The sequence below is a fragment of the Balaenoptera musculus genome, chromosome 20 (genome assembly GCF_009873245.2).
Source record: "Balaenoptera musculus isolate JJ_BM4_2016_0621 chromosome 20, mBalMus1.pri.v3, whole genome shotgun sequence".
Taxonomy (NCBI): Eukaryota; Metazoa; Chordata; class Mammalia; order Artiodactyla; family Balaenopteridae; genus Balaenoptera; species Balaenoptera musculus.
The window spans coordinates 39,087,835-39,099,798 of record NC_045804.1 but is presented as its reverse complement, the minus strand read 5'-3'; the positions used below and the strand labels follow the sequence as shown (position 1 = coordinate 39,099,798).

The following is an 11,964-nucleotide window of genomic DNA, read 5'->3' as shown; positions in this document are numbered from 1 at the left end:
AGATTCCGATATTTGGCAACGGAGAGGGGACAAACTTACCCAGGAGCGCTGCTCTGGATTCGCAGGACTCTTAGGGGAGCTAGAACTCCCCCGTTTGCGGGGAGAGCTGGTGCACTCGAGTTAAGGCGGAGCGTTCAGCCAATGGTGACGCCGCCCCGCCCCCAAGACTTGCCGCGCGAAGCGACTGGACTTTAAAGCGTGAGTGTCTCAGAGTGGTGGCGGGAGGTTTCTCCTTTCGTATTTGGTTATCTGTATTTTCTATATTCTGCACGGTAAGACCAAAAGAACGAAGTGCATTTAAAGAAAACAAAGAAAGAAAGAAGTGGGCGGAGCCCGCCTTCCGGTCCCCGTCCGCGCGCTCTACACCAGGTAAGCGGACCCAGGTCCGGGTCCTTTGGCGCACTGGCTTCCCGAGCGGCGGGTGGCCCTTAGAGGGGCAGCCAATCAACTTTTCAGGAAGTGCCCCCGCGCGCTGTGAGCTCCCCTGAGCTTTCGCGCGACTGGCGTCTTCTTTGGCCCCTCACAACTGAAGAAAGATCAGGGCTTCTGGCGGGGTGATCCTACTCGGGACTTTCCAGCTCTACTCGCATTCCTCGAGCCGTACTACTGTCCCGTGGACTAAAAGCGCAGTAGCCTCTGGGGACCGGGCGAGAGCTGTTAGTGCACCGAAAGGACGAAAGGGGAGAAGAGCGGTCTGCTCCGCGGGAGGCGGATTCGGACACACAACCCCTCGTGGTATAAGGAGCACCTTGGGGACATCTGGGATAATGAGTCCAGAGCTGGCTCCAATGGCTTCTCTCAGGATATAAAGCTTTCCTGACACTTTACTTTTCTTGGGCCCCCTTTTTTATGGTAATTATGGTAATGGATATTTCCGCAGCTCAACAGGTCTAAAACCTGTCTTCAGAACCCACAGACTTTGAAACGCACAGAAACCTTGTTTTAAAACAGAGAGAAAGAGAAGGCGGAGGGGGAGAGAAGGAGGGAGGGATGCCTAAGGAACCCTGAGCTACTGAAGTCTTCTACCATCAACCGCAGACCTGTGAGTGACAGAACCTTCAGAGGATTCCAACCCCAACCTTCAAGCCAGTTGAAAATTAATGGAACAGAGACAAGACTTCCCCACTGTCCCCTGTCCGTATTCTGGGCTCACAGGATCCGTGAGTATGGTTATATATATATATATTTTTTTTAAATTATTTATTTATTTATATTTATTTATTTTTGGCTGTGTTGGGTCTTCGTTTCTGTGCGAGGGCTTCCTCTAGTTGCGGCGAGCGGGGACCACTCTTCATCGCAGTGCACGGGCCTCTCACTGTCGCGGCCTCTCTTGTTGCGGAGCACGGGCTCCAGACGCGCAGGCTCAGCAGCTGTGGCTCACGGGCCTAGTCGCTCCGCGGCATGTGGGATCTTCCCAGACCAGGGCTCGAACCCGTGTCCCCTTCATTGGCAGGCAGACTCTCAACCACTGCGCCACCAGGGAAGCCCGTTATATATTTTTTTAATCTTTTTTTTTTTTTTTTTTTTTTTTAATTTTTGGCCGCGCAGCGCGGCCTGTGGGATCTTAGTTCCCCGACTGGGGATCCAGTCGGCTCCCTGTGCAGTGGAGGTGCGGAGTCTTGACCACTGGACCGCCAGGGAAGTCCCCAAGTATGGTTACTTTATGCGACTGAGTTTTGGGATAATTTGTTATGCACCTATAGTAACTGGAACAATATTATGTGTATTCTTCTTGGGGCTCTTTTTCTCGTTTTCTAAGGACTTTCCAACGTTTGATATTTTCAGACGCTTATTTATTTATTTTTCTGATCATTATAGTTCTTACTTTTTTTTTTTTTTTTTGTTTTATGTGCTGCAAATATCTGTAGATCAGTTTGGAGACAATGACATCTTTATGAGATTACAATTTCTGATACATGGACATAATATATCCTATACTTAATTACATTTTCTTCAATGTCTCACAATAAAGTTATATACAATTTTCCGTAAGGATCTTGCACATCTTTTGTGTCAATTATATCTCAATTAAACTGGAAGAAAAAATAAATTCCTGATTTAAACCACCTTGGTCATGATGCATTATCATTTTTAGATATTGTTGGATTTGGTTTGCTAAAATTTTGTTTAGATTTTTTTTCATCTAAACATTGAATGGTGATGATCTGCAACTTTCCTCTCATATTTTACTTATCCAATTGGTTATTGAGATTATACTAGCCAATGTTCATAGCAGCACTATTTACAATAGTGAAGATATGGACGCAACCTAAGTGTCCATCAACAGATGAACACAAATGAATGGATAAAGAAGATGTGGTGTATATATATAATGGAATACTACTCAGCCATTTAAAAAAGGGATGAAATAATGCCATTTGCAGCAACGTGGATGGACCTAGAGATTATCATATTATGTGAAGTAAGTCAAAGACAAAAATCATATGATATCACTTATATGTGGAATCGAAAAAAAATGATACAAATGAACTTATTTACAAAACAGAAACTGGCTCACAGACATAGAAAACAATGTTATGGTTACCAAAGGGGAAAGGGGTGGGAGAGGGATAAATTAAGAGTTTGGGATTAATTATACATTACTATATATAAACTAGATAAATAACAAGGACCTACTGTATAAGCACAGGGAACTATATTCAATACCTCTAATAGAAAAGAATCTGAAAAAGAATATATATATGTATATGTGTATATATATTTGTATATATAACTGAATCAATTTGCTGTACTCCAGAAACTAACACAACATTGTAAACCAACTATACTTCAATTAAAAAAAAAAAGTAAATCCAGGAAATTGCTAGAAGAAATATGCAAAATAAAGGGATTAAAAAAGAGTATGCTAACGTCATAAAATTAGTTAGGCAGTGTTTCCTCTTTTTCTGTTTTTGTGGGGAGTTTGTGTAATATGGAAACTCTCTTCCTTAAACTTGTGTCTTAGAATTTGCTGTGATAGTGTTACTATGTTTTTCTGGACCTTACCAATGTATACATGTCATTAAACTTTTGTTTGATGTTCTCCTGTGTAAAAAAACGGAAAACTTGTGATAATTGAGGGAAAGTATTTTATTAATAATTCATTATGTATAATGGTTATAGAATTTCTACTTTTATCGATGAGGGAATATATGTATATGTATAACTGATTCACTTTGTTATAAAGCAGAAACTAACACACCATTGTAAAGCAATTATACTCCAATAAAGATGTTAAAAAATAAAATAAAATAAAATTCCCAAACATATGAAGGTTTTTATAGTTACTATTTAACTACTAATTTCTAATTTATTTGCATTGTGGAGCCAAAGAGTGTAGTTGGTATAATATCACTCCTTTGAACTCTCTTGAATAATTACTTTTTAATAGGAAAAATCCTAAATATTATGTTTTAAGAAGTAAAAACACCCCCATAAGATATTTATTAATTATAAATGGGAAAAGTAGTAAATTTACAGTGGAGAAACTGGCAGACATCACCTTATCCAAGTGATCAAAGTTAGTATCATCAGTAATGGGATAAATCAATATCGTGGGTCTTCCGATACAATGCACTGAGAAGGACAAAAAACACTTCTATAACCTTTGCATAACCTGAATTGAGAGACATCCTCCACAATAACAGGCCTAAACTCTTCAATAGTGGCAAGGTCATCAAAGGCGAAGACTGGGGAACTGTTCCAGACTAAAGGAGATTAAGAAACGTGAAAACTAGGGACTTCCCTGGTGGTCCACAGGTAAAGAATCCGCTTTCCAGTGCAGAGAACTAGGGTTTGATCCCTGGTCGGGGAACTAAGATCCCACATGCTGCAGGGCAACTAAGCCCGTGCGCCACAACGAAGAGCGTGTGCACTGCAACGAAGATCCCATGTGTCACAACCAAGACCTGACACAGCCATAAATAAATAAACAAATAAATTAATTAATTAAAAGAATGGCTATTAAAAAAAAAAGAAACATGAAAACTAAATGTAATGTGTGATCCTAGATTGAATCCTAGACCAGAATTTTTTTTCTTTTGCCATAAAGACATTTATGGCACAATTGATAAAAGTCAAATAAGGTCTGTAGATCAGAGTATTATATCAGTGTTAATTTCCTGATTTTGATTATTGTGCTGTTAATGTCCTTATTTTTAGGAAACACCCCTGAAGTACTGGTGGTAAAGGAGTATCATGTCTGCAACTTACTCTCAAATGTTTCAGCGGAAAAAATGGCAGTAGAAGGAGGCATGGAGACAAGGAGGAAAAAAGCCATCAGGATAATCTGTGGTCAAAGGACTCTGGACACAGTGATATCGAACATCTAATTTTAAATATTTGCCTTTCACTGTAAGCAAACCTTTACTATGTTTTGCTAAAATTAGGGCCTGATGTTTCCTGTAACTTGGGAGATGAAGGAAGAGCTTCTTTTTCTTCTTGGGATACAGAGGAGCATGGAGGGGGCAGAGCTTGGAAGAGCTGTCATGTCAATCAAGGAGGTAACCGGCAGAGGTCTTGGAACAGCAGTCCAGAGCAAAAAGTGAGAGGAGAGGACCAGAAGAGATCTGTGGTGCATGGAAGCATTTCTGGCACCCTCAGAAATCTTAATGCAGGGAAACTAGGTAAAAGACCAAACTTTCTGTATTTACACATAATGAGAGCTGACAATATCAGGTGGGCATCAAAAATCTCAGTGACACGGATAGCTGGAGAACCTAGGGACATTCAGATTGCAAATGGATAGCTCTTCTCTGCTAAAAAGTAAAAGAAATTGAACAAAACACTTTGACCCTCCCTCCCTTCCCCTTGTATTGAATATAGAGGAAAGAAAAAGAGTAAGAACAGGTACTGTAGAATTTTTGGTTATATAGATTCTCCAGCATATAAAGGCAACTGCATCCTGGTCTTTAAAACTACATGAAATACATTGTATATGTGATTGATGCCATGAACAGCAGAATAGATCAGAAGTACATTTGGGGAAAGAGATCATTGCAGCTTTATACATAAGAGAATAAAAGGAGGTTGTAGGAAGGTGGGGTGTGGTAGACATGGGGGATGCACCACCCAGATCTCCCTTCAAGGGAGGTTTCCTGCCCAGATTTGGAGAAGGCAGTCGGCAGACCAGCCTCTAAATGTCAGCTCCTTCAAGGCCCGCCTCAGCTGCAATGAGCTGCATTGCTTGGGGTCACAAACCACTCCCAGACTCACAATCTACAACTGACAACTGGAAAATGAGTTATGGACAATATAAAGTCTCAACCATTCAGCTCAATGCAGGACAACTCTGTTGGGCAAAATTCACTGCACAGCATCCTGCCAGGTTGGCTAAGGTTTGTTGAGGGCTGCATCCCAGTTCAACTTCTTTCTCTGCCCAATTCTGCTTCCTCCCATTCTATTCAGGGTGTTGCTCTGTCATAAACATCTTGCACCTGAAACTGCAGCTCAGCATCTGCTTCTGGAGAACTCAACCTGCAACATGATGTGAGAGGATATAGCAGACTCTGTAGACCTAAGAAAGATACGTAGTGTGGCAGACATAAGTTGATATATGAACAAAGGTATTTCACTACCTAGGATGAGTAAGAGGGAGAAAGAGAGGCCCATGGTTTAGCATGAAAGGAGATGAGGGTAAAGTTGGCATGTGTTTGGATGTTGGTTTTGATGCTTTTGCAGAAACCTCAAATTGACAATGGCTTAAAGAAATTAGAAGTGTATTTCTCATAAAGAAGTAAAAAATGATGTGTTACTCCTCTGAGAAGTCAACAAAGTCCAAGACCCCTTCCATTTTGTTGCTCTGCCTCACTTGACATGCTTCACATGTTAATCAGTATAGGCCAGGTCATGGTGCAGGAGCAAACCATCCCCAAATCTCAGTGGCTTACAACAAACATTTTGTTTCTCACTTACACTGCATGTCTGTTGGGGGTTCACCTTGGCTCTGCTCCACATCCTTCTCATGTGGGGATCCAGGCTGCCAGAAGAACCCTATCTGAGACATCACCAGTCTTGTGGCAGAAGAAGACAAGAGCAAGGGGAAACTACATGATGGTCTTAGAGCTTTTGCTCAGAGTAGCACACATCACTTCTCATACTTAATTGGCCAAAGCAAATCAAACGGCCAAGTTTGATTTCAATGGGGCAGTAAGTGTAATCCTAACCCAAGGCGGGACAGACTATTTTGGAAAAGACTACAATACATCACAAATATTTGCTTACAAAGATTCACTTCTCTTCCTTTCATATTCAAGATATACCTCCATCCCTAAAGGAAACAACTCAAAAATTCCATCCCAGTGGGATGTCCCATGATAGACTAAGTCCCGATATTGTGATAGTCTTCATATTAGGTCTGGAGAGGACTCTTTTTGGAGATTTAAGTTATCTACCCTCCCCCGCCCCCAACACAACACATACACACTATGCAATGTGAAACAGTAAGTGGATAACCTCAGTAAATCCTCCCACTCAGACAGGGGAAGAATGGGAGGCACAGGATAGTCACTGATCCGTAAAAATTCTGAAATTCGTCTGGTCAGTCAGACATTGACTTGGACTTCTGACCTGGGGAGGAGAGTGTACTTTGATCAGTTTTGCTCCCAGTAAGTGGTTCCCCTGTCCATTACTCCCCAAGGTTCTTGGTTTCAACCTCAGAGAGTTCCTCCTTTTGCATCATCTTCTTCTGCCACATTTAAAGAGGAAATTGGGAACCATTCTCTCCCTGCATGCTGAGCAGCTTCCTCAACATACCACCTGCCCCTAGAATGATGGGGGCCCAAGGTTTGTTTCAAGTCTCAGGAAGTCACAGTTTTTGGCTTGTTAGTCAATGACTCTCTGGCAATTTAACTTTCTCGAAAACATTTTTTGTTAGTGTTGTTTGAATCTGTTTGGTTCCAGTTAACTCCATGTGTCAATACCTAGAATTCTTTTTGAGATATACTTCTCTCTTTAGATTTAATTCCATGTACCTTGAACTTAGCAGGCTTCCATAGGAGACCCATGTATTCAGGCTCTTTTCTCTGAGCCATTTTGTCCACTGAAATAAATTATTCACTGCCAACTTAATTGATTCAGAGGTTTCACCCATGGGTTTAATAGCCACTTAATTAACTGCATCTTTGCCAACAGGCTGAGTTTGAATCTCACTTCTTTGTTGAATCTAAAAAACAAATGAACAAACAAAACAGAAACAGACTTACAGATACAGAGAGCAAACTGGTGGTTGCCTGAGGGGAGAGAGGTTGGAGGATGGCAAAATAGGTCAAGGGGATTAAGAGGTACAAACTTCCATTTAAAGAATGAATAAGTCCTAGGGATGTAATGTACAGCATAGGGAATATAGTCAAGAATATTGTAATAACTTCATATGGTGATGATGGTAACTAGACTTATTGTAATAATCATTTCATAATGTATAAAAATATCAAATCACTACATTGTACACCTGAAGCTAATATACTTTGTATGCTAATTAAAACAATTAAAATTAAATTAAATTTAAAAAATATTTTAAAGCATTACACCAGGAAATGGAAAAAAATTCTAGATAGTTTATGTAGATTTCCTTGCTTTCAAGGAGGTGGATCTTCAATCTCCATCCTTTGAGTGTGGGCTGCACTTACTGACATGAAGAGAGGGGAAAAGTAACTTTACAGTGGAGAAACCTAGCAAGCACTACCTCAGTCAGGTGACCAAAGTTAACATCATCAGTGATAAGTCACATTGAGAGCCTATGTCCTTGATATGATGTGATGAGAATGACTCTTAGCCCCTGTGGTCTTCCTCTCAAAAACCCATCCAAAAAAAAAAAAAAAAACCCATAACTCCAGCCCAATTATGAGAAAAACATCAGACAAACCCACATTGAGGGGCATTGTACAAAATGCCTGACTAGTATTCATCAAAACTGTCAAGGTCACCAGAAACAAAGTCTGAGAACTGTCACAGACCAAAGGAAGCTAAGGAGACATGACTACTGAATGTAATGTGGTATCTTGGATGAGATCCTGGAACAACAAAAAAAGGACATTAGGGAAAAACTAAGAAACCCAAATAAAGTGTGGAGTTTAATTAACAGTAGTGTCCTTTTTTAAGAAAAATTTATTTATTTATTTATTTATTAAAATTCATTTTTGGCTGCGTTGGGTCTTTGTTGCGGTGCGCGGGCTTCTCATTATGGTGGCTTCTCTTGTTGCGGAGCATGGGCTCTAGGCGCACGGGCTTCAGTCGTTGCAGCATGAGGGCTCAGTAGTTGCGGCATGTGGGCTCAGTAGTTGTGGCTCGCAGGCTGTAGAGTGCAGGCTCAGTAGTTGTGGCGCACAGGCTTAGTTGCTCCATGGCATGTGGGGTCTTCCTGGAGCAGGGATTGAACCCGTGTCCCCTGCATTGGCAGGCGGATTCTTAACCACTACGCCACCAGGGAAGTCCCAACAGTAGTGTTGTAAGGTTGGTTCCTTAGCTGTGACAAATGAACCATAGATAAGACGCTAACAAAACGAGAAAGTGAGTGAGGGGTATACGGAAGCTTTCTGTACCTACTTTGTAACTTTCCTGTAAGTCTAAAACAAAATTTAAATTTAAAAATTAAAAAACATTTTGTTTTATTTTTACAATGGCTGGGTAGATTTTCAGATCTTAGTGAAGTTAGGTCCCAAATGGTTAGAGCCAGATTGCAGATAGGCAGGTACCCCAGCAAAACCCAACTGGAGGTTAATCTTGCTTAACCTTTTGCTGGCTCATATTTGACCCTATCATGGAGTCACTGGCCTCCGTGCTCCCTTTTCCCAAAATTTAATCATTTATTTTACAGCACCATTTTTTTTTTCTGTTTAATGAGACACAAACTCTCAAATTTTTACTTAAAACAGAAATGCAGCAGATATACAAGGTAAAGCTTTCCTCATTCATACGGAAGAAGAAGGCGGCATCAATAATCCTCTTCAGTCTAAAGAGAAACTCATGAGTATTTATATATTTTTAAAATATTATAGTTTTAAAATATTATTACTAGAGTGATAAATAAATCATTAAGTGACACAACCAGTCAGAATTAGACTTTTATTTTCATTTATTTTTTTCAGAGACATCAATGGTTAATGAATGGGGGAGCTTACATGTCTGAAGCAAGGTCCTGGAGAGACACCCCACTGTGGTGGCAGTCTTCGCTCCCGGAGGAGGGGTGGGGAGCTGGGGAGGGTGGGCAGAGGGAGATTGCCAGTTATAGAGGAATTGATGTTGGGTGGGCTCATTAGTTACCAAGGAAACCAGTAGAGGGGCAAGCCCCTCACTGCCCCTTTGATAAGAACAATTACTAGCTGGGGCTTGGGACAAGTATGCAGGAAGGTCAGTCATGTGAGTAGGGTGTAGGTGAAGCAGGCACTGGTTGGGCAGGGGATGTACAGAGAGCAAGAGAGCGGCCATCTTGAGTGGCCTGACCATATACCTCACCGCTACTTACCCTGCACGACCCTTACCACCTTGGTCCGCCCCTCTTCCATGATATCCCTGGGGTCAAGTGTATAGGGGGTGCTGCAACCAGATGCCACAAATACAATACAGGCAGGTCACCCCTGGTTTTCACAAACCCAGAGCCACCCCTATGGGGAGGGGAAGGCCCGGCTTTAAAAGAAACATTCTGGTTGGTGGCCTAGCCAGGAGTCAGCAGGCACAGTACAGATCTGTCACCCCATGTTATGTTGAGTGCCATTACGGGTGGACCCATTAGGTCTTTCCAAACAAAAAACAATTAATCCCACTAGTTGGACTTGTGTGTTCAGAAGACAGCCTATTCCATTCCACACAGCATAGCCCAGAGGGGCTCATGGGCAGTCAATTGTACATTAACATATACTGACAGGGGTCCTTCGGATGTACTGGCATATGGGATGTCTTTTCCCCACTAGTCACAGTAGCCGGGTTGACTTTTCATGGAAGTCTAGAGGAGCATCTCACTGTAGACCCAGCAGTTAGACTTATTTCACAGTGAGGCCAGCGTTGCTACTCAGTCCTCGAATAGATTTCCTCCACTCAGGCTAGCGATGAAGCGTAAGACATCTAACAGGCACGACACAGGGGAGATCATGACAATTAAGCAAAAAACAAGCAGTAACTGCATTCAGAGATAATACCACACCCGCCTGTGGTTTTTGTCCTGGTCTGCAATACAGTTCAGAAAACTTGAGTGTTCAGTAATACAAGAGCATGTCCAAAATCATGTATACAGTGGCCACCTAGTTTCACCTGGGTTGTCTGAACCACAGCGACTCCATTTTGACTTTCAAATGCATTCCCTTCCTCAATGGACAAAGCAGATGTATAACGCATGTCTGAAAGGCCAAAAACCACGCTGCTCTGATCAGTAAACTTTAAGTTCAACCATGTATAAGCCTTCTGACTTCCCCATACCTCAATATGCGCAGGTTTTTCCATCATTTCCCCTTTTGATTGCAAATCTTTCAATAGAAAGCATGGATGATCAAAATATCCATCCCTCAATGCTGGGGTGCTGACTCCTACCCCAGGTTCAGATCGTGTCCCTCAGTGCTAGTCCTCCTTTATATTCGCCTAGCCATTCACGTTGGGGGAAAACTAATCAGACCTCGTGAACAGGCTCAGAGGTACGTTAATCGGGCAACACTTTATAGGTCATATATTTTATCACTTATACCCAATTGTCACACAAGCATTATACATGTGCTTTTAGTAGCAGACTTAAAGCAAGCAGTGTCGCACTTCATGAGTAGTTATACTCTGACAATTTCACTAGATAATTTTCCTTCCATCCAGAACATCAGGGCAAAAGTATGGCTAATGCAATAACTTTTATAAATACAGACCTCAATTAACAGAACTAGAATTTAATATCCACTGAAACATAACGTTGTTCTCTCTAAAACTGCCCTCATCTCCAGCAAACACAGCCAATCAAAACTAATTTGTTTGCAAAATAAGTGTGGTCAGTTGACCACATAGCCTCCTCCAAACTGGCTGAGGGGGAACTCACGAGTCTCAGACTGAATTCCCAAAAGTCCTCTCAAAGCCAGCAAAGCATGCCAAAGGTCTGCTATCAGGCTCTGCCTTGGTGGATTTCTCTGTCTCCAAGATACTGAGATTCCTGCACATGCCAGGAGACACTCTTTCCCATTCACTTGGTAAGGCTGCTCCGAACCCAGAAGTCCCCAGTTTCTGGAGGGACCAGGCAGAGAGAGAAAAGAAAAAATGCTTGAATTTTACCCACAGGTGTAGTTTACCAAATTGCTATAAATCATAACCAACTTGAGGGGAAGGGCTTCCCCATATCTGCAAAACACAGATCAAAACCAGTAACATTCCAGACAAAACCCATAAACATTATAACCATACTCACCAGTTCACTCAGTAACCAATCTTTCTGTTAACTTTTTATGAAGCCATTATGTCTTCCATTAGGATTCTTTAAGTTCTTACCCAGTTCAGCAGTATGATCTGAAATTTATCAAAGACCTGTTATGGTCAAAAAGTCCTTCCTATGAATCTTCTTTTTTTTTTTAACATCTTTATTGGAGTATAATTGCTTTACAATGGTATGAATCTTCTTGAAGATGAAGCATTTTTGCCAAAACATTAGAGTACAACAATAACTGTCTACAAATGACAAAAGACTTAAAAGGCACAGTTAAACACCTGACCACAATGTAATCAATAAAGAAACTTGGTTACAGGAATTATGACTGATTATAACCTTAACCCTTGAAAACCTTAATCTCTGGCAAAAACCAAGAAGCAAGTATTTGTGCACTTCCTGAATGGAAAACTTAATGCTTGAGTCTTCCTCTCCTAAGCAGGCAAAGGTAGATTAACTTAGAGTCGCCCAGCAATTAATATTTTATCCTATTTGAAATGACCCATGAATTCTCTTCTTTCAACTTTATTTTCAAGTTACCAAAATCTAGAGAGACTACTTTAAATAGACATTCCCAAAAC

The 11,964-nt window shown here is 41.3% G+C and overlaps 1 long non-coding RNA gene across 1 annotated transcript; it reads left to right on the top strand.

Moving 5' to 3' along the window:
• Positions 1 to 203: 203 nt before the first annotated feature.
• On the top strand, positions 204 to 4,658 carry LOC118887466. Its single transcript, XR_005018008.1, has 3 exons — positions 204 to 369; positions 1,039 to 1,160; positions 4,162 to 4,658. It is a non-coding gene; the product is annotated as an uncharacterized LOC118887466 (long non-coding RNA).
• Positions 4,659 to 11,964: the final 7,306 nt, after the last annotated feature.